We start from the raw sequence: 14,948 nt of genomic DNA, 5'->3' as shown, positions 1-14,948 counted from the left end.
TATCTTCTCACGGAGGTAGTGTTTCAAGACTGCTCTGCGGACACTACCCTCTGGATGTATTTCGACTTCCTGGCGGACTGGGATGCGGGGTACAGCTAGGGGGTCGCCGGCCTCGCCTACCTATACCGTTCGGTAAGTGAATATCACACCATTGTTTCAAATATCATGGACGTGCGCTACTTTGGATTTTGGCATCTTATCATCTACACTTGTTTTGTAGCTTGACGATGCAACCCGGAGGACGGAAGCTACGTCCGGTATGTGTGGATGTGTGTGGGGCCTCTCCATTTGGATGTGGGAGCGAATCCCGGTGGGTCGTCTGGAGAAGCTTAGAGCGCATGCATGGACTGAATATGGCGAAGATGGCGACGATGCTCGATACCCGACCGTCGCATACGCTTGGGACGTGGTGGGTACAATCTCGGGTGAATCCAAGACCTTGTACAAGATCTTCATCAACGAGCTTGATGCTCTGACGCCTCTCCAGGTATAAGACCTAGCTTTCGAATGTGGTTGACAACACTTTCACTTGAGCTTACCACTTTTGGTGCTAGGTTAACTGGCGGCCGTATACTGACGACCGAGAGTGGGAGTTCGAGCTGAACGTGATGTGCAAGCAGGACCGACTTCTCTGGCGGTGCATCGTGCCCATGATTTTTGTCTATGCCATCGAGTACCACTTGCCATAGCGCTTTGCCGTGCAATTTGGTAAGGCACAACGTACACCACCAGCCGGCATCGTCAAAGATAACGGTGGCTACGACCTGCACTTGTGAGTACCACCGCCCGTTCTCATCGTTACCAACTTTCGTTTTGATGTTTCATATTCTTCCTAATGGTGTTTTACAATCTTTCTTGTGCTTTGCAGGCTGAGCAGGAAGAAGAATCAGTCTATCACCGATTGGGGAGAGCAACATGCCAAATACGTGACTGAATGGAACAAGTGGAAAACTCAGAAAGATGTGGAGAGAAGAGTGATTGACTGGGAGGAGTACTCGGATCACCTGCTGTGGTTCGACGATGGCATCAAGCATCGTCTGCGCCTAAGGCCACAGTGGACGACGACAGACGCCGAAAGTCTGTACGACGACGACTCCGAGAATAAAGCCTACAATGACAGCATCAGAGAGCTACAAGGCGGATTTAGGGAGTATGGACCCATCATGAATAGAGTGGTAAGTTATTTTTATCTGTTTTCAACCGATGTTTGGATGAAATCAACTTTAGTGCTACTGACTCATTTTATTCCATTGCAGTCTTCGGAGCTGAACAAAAGCATTTTTGATGCCTCTGATGCACTTAGTTCTATCCCCGAGACTCGAGCTAGTGAGAACAAGTTGAGGGGAACGGTGAAGGTAACATGGAGTTCATTTGCTCATGTTCATCATGAAGTTGATCCATACTGTGCTTATTGTTTCGTTCTCATTGCAGAAATTCGTCAAAAAAATGTTGCAAGCTTGTGGGCCTGCTTGGGTGTGCCACCTCCTCCGCTGATGTGATTGCTCCTGCAGCACCGATGCGTAGCCTCGCTTCATTGAGCCCAGGCCGCCTCATCGTCTATGGTGGTTCAAGATGACAAGGCACTATTAGGGAAAACCTTATACACGGAATCTTACCAGTAGCACGGGACAAAAAGAAGCGCTACTACAATTTACCACTAGCACATGTTATCCAAACGCGCTGCAGCTAAGATCATAGCAGTAGCGCGTCTAACTGTAGAGGCGCTACTACTACAATTCCCCTTACTATTCTCGCCAGGATACCTATAGTAGTAGCATGCCTAAGGAAAGCGCGCTGCTGCTAAGATTGTTGTAGCAGCGTATTTCGCGCAGGAAGCGCTACTGCTAAGGAAAGGAAAATAAAATGAAAAACATATAGAAAAGTAAATGAAAATGAAAGAAATAGAAAAAGGGGAAGGAACAAAAAGAAAATGTGAATGAAAATAAATGAAAAAGAAAAATAAAGGAGAAATGCGTAGCAGCAGCGGGCTTTATGGACAGGCGCTATAGCTAATGTTGCAGTAGCGCTTTTCGTGGAACGCGCTGCTGCTACTTTCCACTTAACCAACCGTTCTTCTTCCCCACGCCCACTTTCCCCAAATCCAATACGCGCGCGTTTGCTGTCGCCGCCGTCATCACCCGGCTGCCGCGCGCTCTCCCGTTGCCCTCTGCACGCCGTCGATGCCGCCCCCGACCCCGACCTCCACGACGCCCCCGACCCCGACCTCAACGCCCCCCTACATCGCCGCCCTCCGCCGTGCGCCTGCCGCCCCGACCCCGTCCCTGACCTCGACGCCGCGTGCCCCTCTCCCTAACTCCGCCGGCGCCTGAGGTGAGCATGCCCTCCTCCTCCTCCTCCCCTACCTCTGCTTAACTAGGGTTCTTAGGTTTAAATTTCAGAGTTCATCTAATTAGTTAGGGTTCATCAAATTAGATGCTAATTATGGCAGTAGTTGTTAAATAGAATTAGTTTTAGAGTTCATCAAATTAGTTAGGGTTAAATTTCAGAGTTCATCAAATTGGTTAGGGTTAAATTTTAGAGTTCATCAAATTAGTTAGGGTTCATTAAATTTTAGAGTTCATCAAATTAGTTAGGGTTAAATTTTAGACTTCATCTACTGTTTTTTTACTATTTTTTAGTAAGTGTTTAATAGAATTAGTAAGAAAATGAATATAACTAGTTGAACTAGTTTATTTTTAGTAAAACTAGTTTATTTATATTTATAGTAAGTGCTTAATTGAGCTAGTTGAGTTAATACAACTATTTTATTTTTAGTACAAAAATTAATAGAACTAGTTTACTTTTTTAGTTAAAACAATTATTTCCTCATCGACGTCGACGATGCCTATCCCGCATCCTCGTCGTCGAGTCGGCGGATGACACCTGCGTCACCAGATGGGCCATGTCTGGGACTGGGCTCCACCGGGGTGGTACTGGGAGGCGCTACCTACCGGGGGGCGCAGTGAAGGAAATATGCCCTAGAGGCAATAATAAAGTTATTATTTATTTCCTTATATCATGATAAAAGTTTATTATTCATGCTAGAATTGTATTAACCAGAAACATAATACATGTGTGAATACATAGACAAACAGAGTGTCACTAGTATGCCTCTACTTGACTAGCTCGTTAATCAAAGATGGTTATGTTTCCTAACCATGGACAAAGAGTTGTCATTTGATTAACGGGATCACATCATTAGTTGAATGATCTGATTGACATGACCCATTCCATTAGCTTAGCACCCGATTGTTTAGTATGTTGCTATTGCTTTCTTCATGACTTATACATGTTCCTATGACTATGAGATTATGTAACTCCCGTGTGCCGGAGGAACACTTTGTGTGCTACCAAACGTCACAATGTAACTGAGTGATTATAAAGGTGCTCTATAGGCGTCTCCAAAGGTACATGTTGGGTTGACGTATTTCGAGATTAGGATTTGTCACTCCAATCGTCGGAGAGGTATCTCTGGGCCCTCTCGGTAATGCACATCACTTAAGCCTTGCAAGCATTGCAACTAATGAGTTAGTTGCGGGATGATGTATTATGGAACGAGTAAAGAGACTTGCCGGTAACGAGATTGAACTAGGTATTGGATACCGACGATCGAATCTCGGGCAAGTAACATACCGATGACAAAGGAAACAACGTATGTTGTTATGCGGTCTGACCGATAAAAGATCTTCGTAGAATATGTAGGAGCCAATATGAGCATCCAGGTTCCGCTATTGGTTATTGACCGGAGACGTGTCTCGGTCATGTCTACATTATTCTCGAACCCGTAGGGTCCGCACGCTTAAGGTTTCGATGACAGTTATATTATGAGTTTATGCATTTTGATGTACCAAAGTTTGTTCGGAGTCCCGGATGTGATCACGGACATGACGACGAGTCTCGAAATGGTCGAGACATAAAGATTGATATATTGGAAGCCTCCATTTGGATATCGGAAGTGTTCCGGGTGAAATCAGGATTTTACCGTAAAACCGGGAGGTTACCGGAACCCCCCGGGAGGTACATGGGCCTTAATGGGCCTTAGTGGAAGAAGAGGAGAGGCGGCCAGGGCTGGGCCGCGCGCCCGTCCCCCTAGTCCGAATAGGACAAGGAGAGAGGGGGCCGGCGCCCCCCTCCTTCTCTCTCTCTCTGTTCCCACCTCGCGAATCCTATTCCAACTAGGATTGGGGGGAAGTCCTACTCCCGGAGGGAGTAGGACTCCTCCTGGCGCGCCCTATGATGGCCGGCCGGCCTCCCCCTCTTGAACCTTTGTATACGGAGGCAGGGGAACCCCTAGAGACACAAGTTGATCCACGTGATCATATTCTTAACCGTGTGCGATGCCCCCTACCACCATAATCCTCGATAATATTGTAGCGGTGCTTAGGCGGAGCCCTGCGACGGTAGTACATCAAGATCGTCACCACACCGTCATGCCGACGGAACTCTTCCCCGACACTTTGCTGGATCGGAGTCCGGGGATCGTCATCGAGCTGAACGTGTACTAGAACTCGGAGGTGCCGTAGTTCGGTGCTTGATCGGTTGGGCCGTGGAGACGTACGACTAAATCAACCAAATGCTTCCGCTGTCGATCTACAAGGGTACGTAGATCACACTCTCCCCTCTCGTTGCTATGCATCACCATGATCTTGCGTGTGCGTAGGAATTTTTTTGAAATTACTACGTTCCCCAACAGTGGCATCCGAGCCTAGGTTTTATATGTTGATGTTATATGCACGAGTAGAACACAAGTGAGTTGTGGGCGATATAAGTCATACTGCTTACCAGCATGTCATACTTTGGTTCGGCGGTATTGTTGGACGAAGCGGCCCGGACCGACATTACGCGTACGCTTACGCGAGACCGGTTCTCCCGACGTGCTTTGCACATAGGTGGCTTGCGGGTGACAGCTTCTCCAACTTTAGTTGAACCGAGTGTGGCTACGCCCGGTCCTTGCGAAGGTTAAAACAACACCAACTTGACAAACTATCGTTGTGGTTTTGATGCGTAGGTAAGATTGGTTCTTGCTTAAGCCCGTAGCAGCCACGTAAAACTTGCAACAACAAAGTAGAGGACGTCTAACTTGTTTTTGCAGGGCATGTTGTGATGTGATATGGTCAAGACATGATGCTAAATTTTATTGTATGAGATGATCATGTTTTGTAACCGAGTTATCGGCAACTGGCAGGAGCCATATGGTTGTCGCTTTATTGTATGCAATGCAATCGCGCTGTAATGCTTTACTTTATCACTAAGCGGCAGCGATAGTCGTGGAAGCATAAGATTGGCGAGACGACAACGATGCTACGATGGAGATCAAGGTGTCGCGCCGGTGACGATGGTGATCATGACGGTGCTTCGGAGATTGAGATCACATGCACAAGATGATGATGGCCATATCATATCACTTATATTGATTGCATGTGATGTTTTTCTTTTATGCATCTTATCTTGCTTTGATTGACGGTAGCATTATAAGATGATCTCTCACTAAATCATCAAGATAAAAGTGTTCTCCCTGAGTATGCACCATTGCCAAAGTTCGTCGTGCCTAGACACCACGTGATGATCGGGTGTGATAAGCTCTACGTCCATCTACAACGGGTGCAAACCAGTTTTGCACACGCAGAATACTCAGGTTAAACTTGATGAGCCTAGCATATGCAGATATGGCCTCGGAACACTGAGATCAAAATATCGAGCATGAATCATATAGTAGATATGATCAACATAGCGATGTTCACCATTGAAAACTACTCCATTTCACGTGATGATCGGTTATGGTTTAGTTGATTTGGATCACGTGATCACTTAGAGGATTAGAGGGGTGTCTATCTAAGTGGGAGTTCATTAAGTAATTTGATTAATTGAACTTAAATTTATCATGAACTTAGTACCTGATAGTATCTTGCTTATGTATGTTTGATTGTAGATAGATGGCCCGTGCTGTTGTTCTGTTGAATTTTAATGCGTTCCTTGAGAAAGCAAAGTTGAAAGATGATGGTAGCAATTACACGAACTGGGTCCGTAACTTGAGGATTATCCTCATTGCTGCACAGAAGAATTACGTCCTGGAAGCACCGCTGGGTGCCAGGCCTGCTGCTGGAGCAACACCAGATGTTATGAACGTCTGGCAGAGCAAAGCTGATGACTACTCGATAGTTCAGTGTGCCATGCTTTACGGCTTAGAATCGGGACTTCAACGATGTTTTGAACGTCATGGAGCATATGAGATGTTCCAGGAGTTGAAGTTAATATTTCAAGCAAATGCCCGGATTGAGAGATATGAAGTCTCCAATAAGTTCTATAGCTGCAAGATGGAGGGGAACAGTTCTGTCAGTGAGCATATACTCAAAATGTCTAGGTATAATAATCACTTCATTACCGAAAAAGGCTTTCGCCCCACTTTATAGAAAAAGCAAACCCCCAAGAGCAAACATACACAGACTAGTTCAACACACACACACCCAAGTCACATGACGAGGAGTACAAAGGTTCTGCTGAGGGCATATCTCAACAAGCCCAGAAAAAACACAAAAAGTACGCGGCCAAGGAAAGGCGTCAATCTGGCTCCGGGGGTGGCGGAGGGGGCGGCGGCGATAGACGGACGGCCAGATGGGAGTTAATCTTCCAGATGATTGCGTCATTGACATAATTCTCCAATCACTGCCACCAAGCTACATGAGCTTCGTGATGAACTATAATATGCAAGGGATGAATAATACTATTCCCGAGCTCTTCGCAATGCTGAAAGCTGCGGAGGTAGAAATCAAAAAGGAGCATCAAGTGTTGATGGTCAACAAGACCACTAGTTTCAAGAAAAAGGGCAAAGGGAAGAAGAAGGGGGAACTTCAAGAAGAACAGCAAGCAAGTTGCTGCTCAAGAGAAGAAACCCAAGTCTGGACCTAAGCCTGAAACTGAGTGCTTCTACTGCAAGCGGACTGGTCACTTGAAGCGGAACTGCCCCAAGTATTTGGTGGATAAGAAGGATGGCAAGGTGAACAAAGGTATATGTGATATACATGTTATTGATGTGTACCTTACTAGAGCTCGCAGTAGCACCTGGGTATTTGATACTGGTTCTATTGCTAATATTTGCAACTCGAAACAGGGACTACGGATTAAGCGAACACTGGCAAAGGACGAGGTGACGATGCGCGTAGGAAATGGTTCCGAAGTCGATGTGATCGCGGTCAGCACGCTACCTCTACATCTACCTTCGGGATTAGTATTAGACCTAAATAATTGTTATTTGGTGCAAGCATTGAGCATGAACATTATATCTGGATCTTGTTTAATGCGAGACGGTTATTCATTTAAATCAGAGAATAATGGTTGTTCTATTTATATGAATAATATCTTTTATGGTCATGCACCTTTGAAGAGTGGTCTATTTTTGATGAATCTCGATAGTAGTAACACACATATTCATAATGTTGAAGCCAAAAGATGCAGAGTTGATAATGATAGTGTAACTTATTTGTGGCACTGCCGTTTAGGTCATATCGGTATAAAGCGCATGAAGAAACTCCATACTGATGGACTTTTGGAACCACTCGATTATGAATCACTTGGTACTTGCGAACCATGCCTCATGGGCAAGATGACTAAAACACCGTTCTCCGGTACTATGGAGAGAGCAACAGATTTGTTGGAAATCATACATACAGATGTATGTGGTCCGATGAATGTTGAGGCTCGTGGCGGATATCGTTATTTTCTCACCTTCACAGATGACTTAAGCAGATATGGGTATATCTACTTAATGAAACATAAGTCTGAAACATTTGAAAAGTTCAAAGAATTTCAGAGTGAAGTTGAAAATCATCGTAACAAGAAAATAAAGTTCCTACGATCTGATCGTGGAGGGGAATATTTGAGTTACGAGTTTGGTGTACATTTGAAAAATTGTGGAATAGTTTCGCAACTCACGCCACCCGGAACACCACAGCGTAATGGTGTGTCCGAATGTCGTAATCGTACTTTACTAGATATGGTGCGATCTATGATGTCTCTTACTGATTTACCGCTATCGTTTTGGGGATACGCTCTAGAGACGGCCGCATTCACATTAAATAGGGCACCATCAAAATCCATTGAGACGACGCCTTATGAACTGTGGTTCGGCAAGAAACCAAAGTTGTCGTTTCTGAAAGTTTGGGGCTGCGATGCTTATGTGAAAAAGCTTCAACCTGATAAGCTCGAACCCAAATCGGAGAAATGTGTCTTCATAGGATATCCAAAGGAAACTATTGGATACACCTTCTATCACAGATCCAAAGGCAAGACTTTTGTTGCTAAATTCAGAAACTTTCTGGAGAAGGAGTTTCTCTCGAAAGAAGTGAGTGTGAGGAAAGTAGAACTTGACGAGGTAACTGTACCTGCTCCTTTATTGGAAAGTAGTACATCACAGAAAACTGTTTCTGCGACACCTACACCAATAAGTGAGGAAGTTAATGATAATGATCATGAAACTTCAGAACAAGATACTACTGAACCTCGTAGATCAACCAGAGTGAGATCTGCGCCAGAGTGGTACGGTAATCCAGTTCTGGAAGTCATGCTACTAGATCATGATGAACCTACGAACTATGAAGAAGCGATGGTGAGCCCAGATTCCGCAAAGTGGCTTGAAGCCATGAAATCTGAGATGGGATCCATGTATGAGAACAAAGTATGGATTTTTGTTGACTTGCCCGATGATCGGCAAGCAATTGAGAATAAATGGATCTTCAAGAAGAAGACTGACGCTGACGATAATATTACTGTCTACAAAGCTCGACTTGTCGCAAAAGGTTTTCGACAAGTTCAAGGGGTTGACTACGATGAGGCCTTCTCACCCGTAGCGATGCTTAAGTCTGTCCGAATCATGTTAGCAATTGCCGCATTTTATGATTATGAAATTTGGCAGATGGATGTCAAAACTGCATTCCTGAATGGATTTCTGGAAGAAGAGTTGTATATGATGCAACCGGAAGGTTTTGTCGATCCAAAGGGAGCTAACAAAGTGTGCAAGCTCCAGCGATCCATTTATGGACTGGTGCAAGCCTCTCGGAGTTGGAATAAACGTTTTGATAGTGTGATCAAAGCATTTGGGTTTATACATACTTTCGGAGAAGCCTGTATTTACAAGAAAGTGAGTGGGAGCTCTGTAGCATTTATGATATTATATGTGGATGACATATTACTGATCGAAAATAATATAGAATTTCTGGAGAGCATAATGTAACTGGGTGATTATAAAGCAGATCTACAGGTGTCTCCAAAGGTAGATGTTGGGTTGGCGTATTTCGAGAATAGGATTTGTCACTCCGATTGTCGGAGAGGTATCTCTGGGCCCTCTCGGTAATGCACATCACATAAGCCTTGCAAGCATTGCAACTAATGAGTTAGTTGCGAGATGATGTATTACGGAACGAGTAAAGAGACTTGCCGGTAACGAGATTGAACTAGGTATTGGATACCGACGATCGAATCTCGGGCAAGTAACATACCGATGACAAAGGGAACAACGTATGTTGTTATGCGGTCTGACCGATAAAGATCTTCGTAGAATATGTAGGAGCCAATATGGGCATCCAGGTCCCGCTATTGGTTATTGACCGGAGATGTGTCTCAGTCATGTCTGCATTGTTCTCGAACTGTAGGGTCCGCACGCTTAACGTTACGATGACAGTTATTATGAGTTTATGCATTTTGATGTACCGAAGTTAGTTCGGAGTCCCGGATGTGATCACGGACATGACGAGGAGTCTCGAAATGGTAGAGACATAAAGATTGATATATTGGATGACTATATTCAGACACCGGAAGGGTTCCGGAGGAGTATCGGATAAAACCGGAGCACCGGGGGGTTACCGGAACCCCCCGGGGGGTTAATGGGCCTCATGGGCCTAATGTGGAGAAGAGGAAGGGGCTGCCAGGGCAGGCCGCGCGCCCCCTCTCCCCCTAGTCCGAATTGGACAAGGAGGGAGGGGCGGCGCCCCCCCTTTCCTATTCTCCCTCCACCTCTCCTAGTTGGACAAGGTTTGGGAGGGTAGTCCTACTCCCGGTAGGAGTAGGACTCCTCCTGCGCGCCACCATAGGGCCGGCCGCACCCCCCCTTGGATCCTTTATATACGGGGGCAGGGGGCACCTCTAGACACACAAGTTGATCCATGTGATCGTTCCTTAGCCGTGTGCGGTGCCCCCTGCCACCATATTCCACCTCGATCATATCGTTGTAGTGCTTAGGCGAAGCCCTGCGTCGGTAGAACATCATCATCGTCACCACGCCGTTGTGCTGACGGAACTCATCCCCAAAGCTTTGCTGGATCGGAGCCCGGGGAGCGTCATCGAGCTGTACATGTGCTAAGAACTTGGAGGTGCCGGAGTAATGGTGCTTGGATCGGTCGGATCGGGAAGACATACGACTACTTCCTCTACGTTGCGTCAACGCTTCCGTTGCGATCTACGAGGGTATGTAGATAACATTCTCCCCTCTCGTTGCTATGCATCACCATGATCTTGCGTGTGCGTAGGAATTTTTTTGAAATTACTGCGTTCCCCAACAGTGGTATAGGAGCCAGGTTTTATGGTTTGATGTTATATGCACGAGTAGAACACAAGTGAGTTGTGGGCGATATAAGTCATACTGCCTACCAGCATGTCATACTTTGGTTCGGCGGTATTGTTGGATGAAGCGGCCCGGACCGACATTACGCGTACGCTTACGCGAGACCGGTTCTCCCGACGTGCTTCGCACAAAGGTGGCTTGCGGGTGACTGTTTCTCCAACTTTAGTTGAACCGAGTGTGGCTACGCCCGGTCCTTGCGAAGGTTAAAACAGAGTCAAATTGACAAACTATCGTTGTGGTTTTGATGCGTAGGTGAGATTGGTTCTTGCTTAAGCCCGTAGCAGCCACGTAAAACTTGCAACAACAAAGTAGAGGACGTCTAACTTGTTTTTGCAGGGCATGTTGTGATGTGATATGGCCAAGACATGATGCTAAATTTTATTGTATGAGATGATCATGTTTTGTAAACGAGTTGTCGGCAACTGGCAGGAGCCATATGGTTGTCGCTTTATTGTATGCAATGCAATCGCGATGTAATGCTTTACTTTATCACTAAGTGGTAGCGATAGTCGTGGAAGCATAAGATTGGCGAGACGGCAACGATGCTACGATGGAGATCAAGGTGCCGCGCCGGTGACGATGGTGATCATGACGGTGCTTCGGAGATGGAGATCACAGGCACAAGATGATGATGGCCATATCATATCACTTATATTGATTGCATGTGATGTTTATCTTTTATGCATCTTATCTTGCTTTGATTGACGGTAGCATTATAAGATGATCTCTCACTAATTATCAAGAAGTGTTCTCCCTGAGTATGCACCGTTGCGAAAGTTCTTCGTGCTGAGACACCACGTGATGATCGGGTGTGATAGGCTCTACGTTCAAATACAACGGGTGCAAAACAGTTGCACACGCGGAATACTCAGGTTATACTTGACGAGCCAAGCATATACAGATATGGCATCGGAACACGGAGACCGAAAGGTCGAGCGTGAATCATATAGTAGATATGATCAACATAGCGATGTTCACCAATGAAACTACTCCATCTCACGTGATGATCGGACATGGTTTAGTTGATTTGGATCACGTGATCACTTAGAGGATTAGAGGGATGTCTATCTAAGTGGGAGTTCTTAAGTAATTTGATTAATTGAACTTAAACTTATCATGAACTTAGTACCTGATAGTATCTTGCTTGTTTATGTTTGATTGTAGATAGATGGCTCGTGCTGTTGTTCCGTTGAATTTTAATGCGTTCCTTGAGAAAGCAAAGTTGAAAGATGATGGTAGCAATTACACGGACTGGGTTCGTAACTTGAGGATTATCCTCATTACTGCTCAGAAGAATTACGTTCTGGAAGCACCGCTGGGTGCCAGGCCTGCTGCTGGAGCAACACCAGATGTTATGAATGTCTGGCAGAGCAAAGCTGATGACTACTCGATAGTTCAGTGTGCCATGCTTTACGGCTTAGATTCGGGACTTCAACGACATTTTGAACGTCGTGGAGCATATGAGATGTTCCAGGAGTTGAAATTAATATTTCAAGCAAATGCACGGATTGAGAGATATGAAGTCTCCAATAAGTTCTATAGCTGCAAGATGGAGGAGAACAGTTCTGTCAGTTAGCATATACTCAAAATGTCTGGGTATAATAATCACTTGATTCAGATGGGAGTTAATCTTCCAGATGATTGCGTCATTGACAGAATTCTCCAATCACTGCCACCAAGCTACAAGAGCTTCGTGATGAACTATAATATGCAAGGGATGAACAACACTATTCCCGAGCTCTTCGCAATGCTGAAAGCTGTGGAGGTAGAAATCAAAAACGAGCATCAAGTGTTGATGGTCAACAAGACCACTAGTTTCAAGAAAAAGGGCAAAGGGAAGAAGAAGGGAACTTCAAGAAGAACAGCAAGCAAGTTGCTGCTCAAGAGAAGAAACCCAAGTCTGGACCTAAGCCTGAAACTGAGTGCTTCTACTGCAAGCAGACTGGTCACTGGAAGCGGAACTGCCCCAAGTATTTGGCGGATAAGAAGGATGGCAAGGTGAACAAAGGTATATGTGATATACATGTTATTGATGTGTACCTTACTAATGCTCGTAGTAGCACCTGCGTATTTGATACTGGTTCTGTTGCTAATATTTGCAACTCGAAACAGGGACTACGGATTAAGCGAAGATTGGCTAAGGACGAGGTGACGATGCGCGTGGGAAACGGTTCCAAAGTCGATGTGATCGCGGTCGGCACGCTACCTCTACATCTACCTTTGGGATTAGTATTAGACCCAAATAATTGTTATTTGGTGCCAGCGTTGAGCATGAACATTATATCTGGATCTTGTTTAATGCGAGACGGTTATTCATTTAAATCAGAGAATAATGGTTGTTCTATTTATATGAGTAATATCTTTTATGGTCATGCACCCTTGAAGAGGGGTCTATTCTTATTAAATCTCGATAGTAGTAATACACATATTCATAATGTAGAAGCCAAAAGATGCAGAGTTGATAATAATAGTGCAACTTATTTGTGGCACTGCCGGTTAGGTCATATCGATATAAAGCGCATGAAGAAACTCCATACTGATGGACTTTTGGAACCACTCGATTATGAATCACTTGGTACTTGCGAACCATGCCTCATGGGCAAGATGACTAAAACACCGTTCTCCGGTACTATGGAGAGAGCAACAGATTTGTTGGAAATCATACATACAGATGTATGTGGTCCGATGAATGTTGAGGCTCGTGGCGGATGTCGTTATTTTCTCACCTTCACAGATAACTTAAGCAGATATGGGTATATCTACTTAATGAAACATAAGTCTGAAACATTTGAAAAGTTCAAAGAATTTCAGAGTGAAGTTGAAAATCATCGTAACAAGAAAATAAAGTTCCTATGATCTGATCGTGGAGGGGAATATTTGAGTTACGAGTTTGGCCTTCAGTTAAAACAATGTGAAATAGTTTCACTACTCACGCCACCTGGAACACTACAGTGTAATGGTGTGTCCGAACGTCGTAACCGTGCTTTATTAGATATGGTGCGATCTATGACGTCTCTTACTGATTTACCGCTATCGTTTTGGGGTTATACATTAGAGACAGCTACATTCACGTTAAATAGGGCACCATCTAAATTCGTTGAGACGACACCGTATGAACTATGGTTTGGCAAGAAAACCTAAGCTGTCGTTTCTTAAAGTTTGAGGTTGCAATGCTTATGTGAAAAAGTTTCAACCTGATAAGCTCAAACCCAAATCGGAGAAGTGCGTCCTCATAGGATACCCAAAAGAAAATGTTGGGCACACCTTCTGTCGCAGATCTGAAGGCAAGATATTCGTTGCTGAGAATGGATCCTTTCTAGAAAAGGAGTTTCTCTCAAAAGAAGTGAGTGGGAGGAAAGTAGAACTTGATGAGGTAACTGTACCTGCTCCCTTATTGGAAAGTAGTTCATCATAGAAATCTGTTCCTGTGACTGCTACACCAATTAGTGAGGAAGCTAATGATGATGATCATGTAACTTCAGATCAAGTTACTACCGAAACCTCGTAGGTAAACCAGAGTGATATCCGCACCTGAGTGGTACGGTAATCCTGTTCTGGAGGTCATGGTACTTGACCATGACAAGCCTACGAACTATGAGGAAGCGATGATGAGCCCAGATTCCACGAAATGGCTTGAGGCCATGAAATCTGAGATGAGATCCATGTATGAGAACAAAGTACGGACTTTGATTGACCTGCCCAATGATCGGCGAGCCGTTGAGATTAAATGGATCTCCAAGAGGAAGATGGACGCTGATAGTAGTGTTACTATCTACAAAGCTAGAATTGTCGCAAAAAGGTTTTCGGCAAGTTCAAGGTGTTGACTACGATGAGAGTTTCTCACTCGTATATATGCTTAAGTCTGTCCAAATCATGTTAGCAATTGTCGCATTTTATGAAATCTGGCAAATGGATAAACAAAACTGCATTCCTTAATGGATTTATTAAAGAAAAGTTGTATATGATGCAACCAGAAGGTTTTGTCAATCCTAAAGGTACTAACAAAATATGCAAGCTCCAGCGATCCATCTATGGACTGGTGCAAGCATCTCAGAGTTGGAATATACGCTTTGATAAGTTGATCAAAGCATATAGTTTTATACAGACTTGCGGTGAAGCCTGTATTTACAAGAAAGTGAGTGTGAGCACTACAGCATTTCTGATAAGTATATGTGAATAACATATTGTTGATCGGAGATAATGTAGAACTATTCTGCAAAGCATAAAGGAGTGTTTGAAAGGAGTTTTTCAAAGAAAGACCTTGGTGAAGCTGCTTACATATTGAGCATCAAGATCTATGGTGACAGATCAAGACGTTTGATAATTTTTTCAATGA

General features: G+C 44.6%; 1 long non-coding RNA gene across 1 annotated transcript; it reads left to right on the top strand.

Moving 5' to 3' along the window:
* Positions 1-657, top strand: LOC125555557. The gene is made up of 3 exons (XR_007304759.1): positions 1-132; positions 221-487; positions 555-657. It is a non-coding gene; the product is annotated as an uncharacterized LOC125555557 (long non-coding RNA).
* The last annotated feature ends 14,291 nt before the right edge of the window (positions 658-14,948 follow it).

The sequence above is a fragment of the Triticum urartu genome, chromosome 5, assembly GCF_003073215.2.
Source record: "Triticum urartu cultivar G1812 chromosome 5, Tu2.1, whole genome shotgun sequence".
In the NCBI taxonomy this organism is placed as follows: domain Eukaryota; kingdom Viridiplantae; phylum Streptophyta; class Magnoliopsida; order Poales; family Poaceae; genus Triticum; species Triticum urartu.
This window is presented reverse-complemented; position numbering and strand designations above follow the sequence as displayed.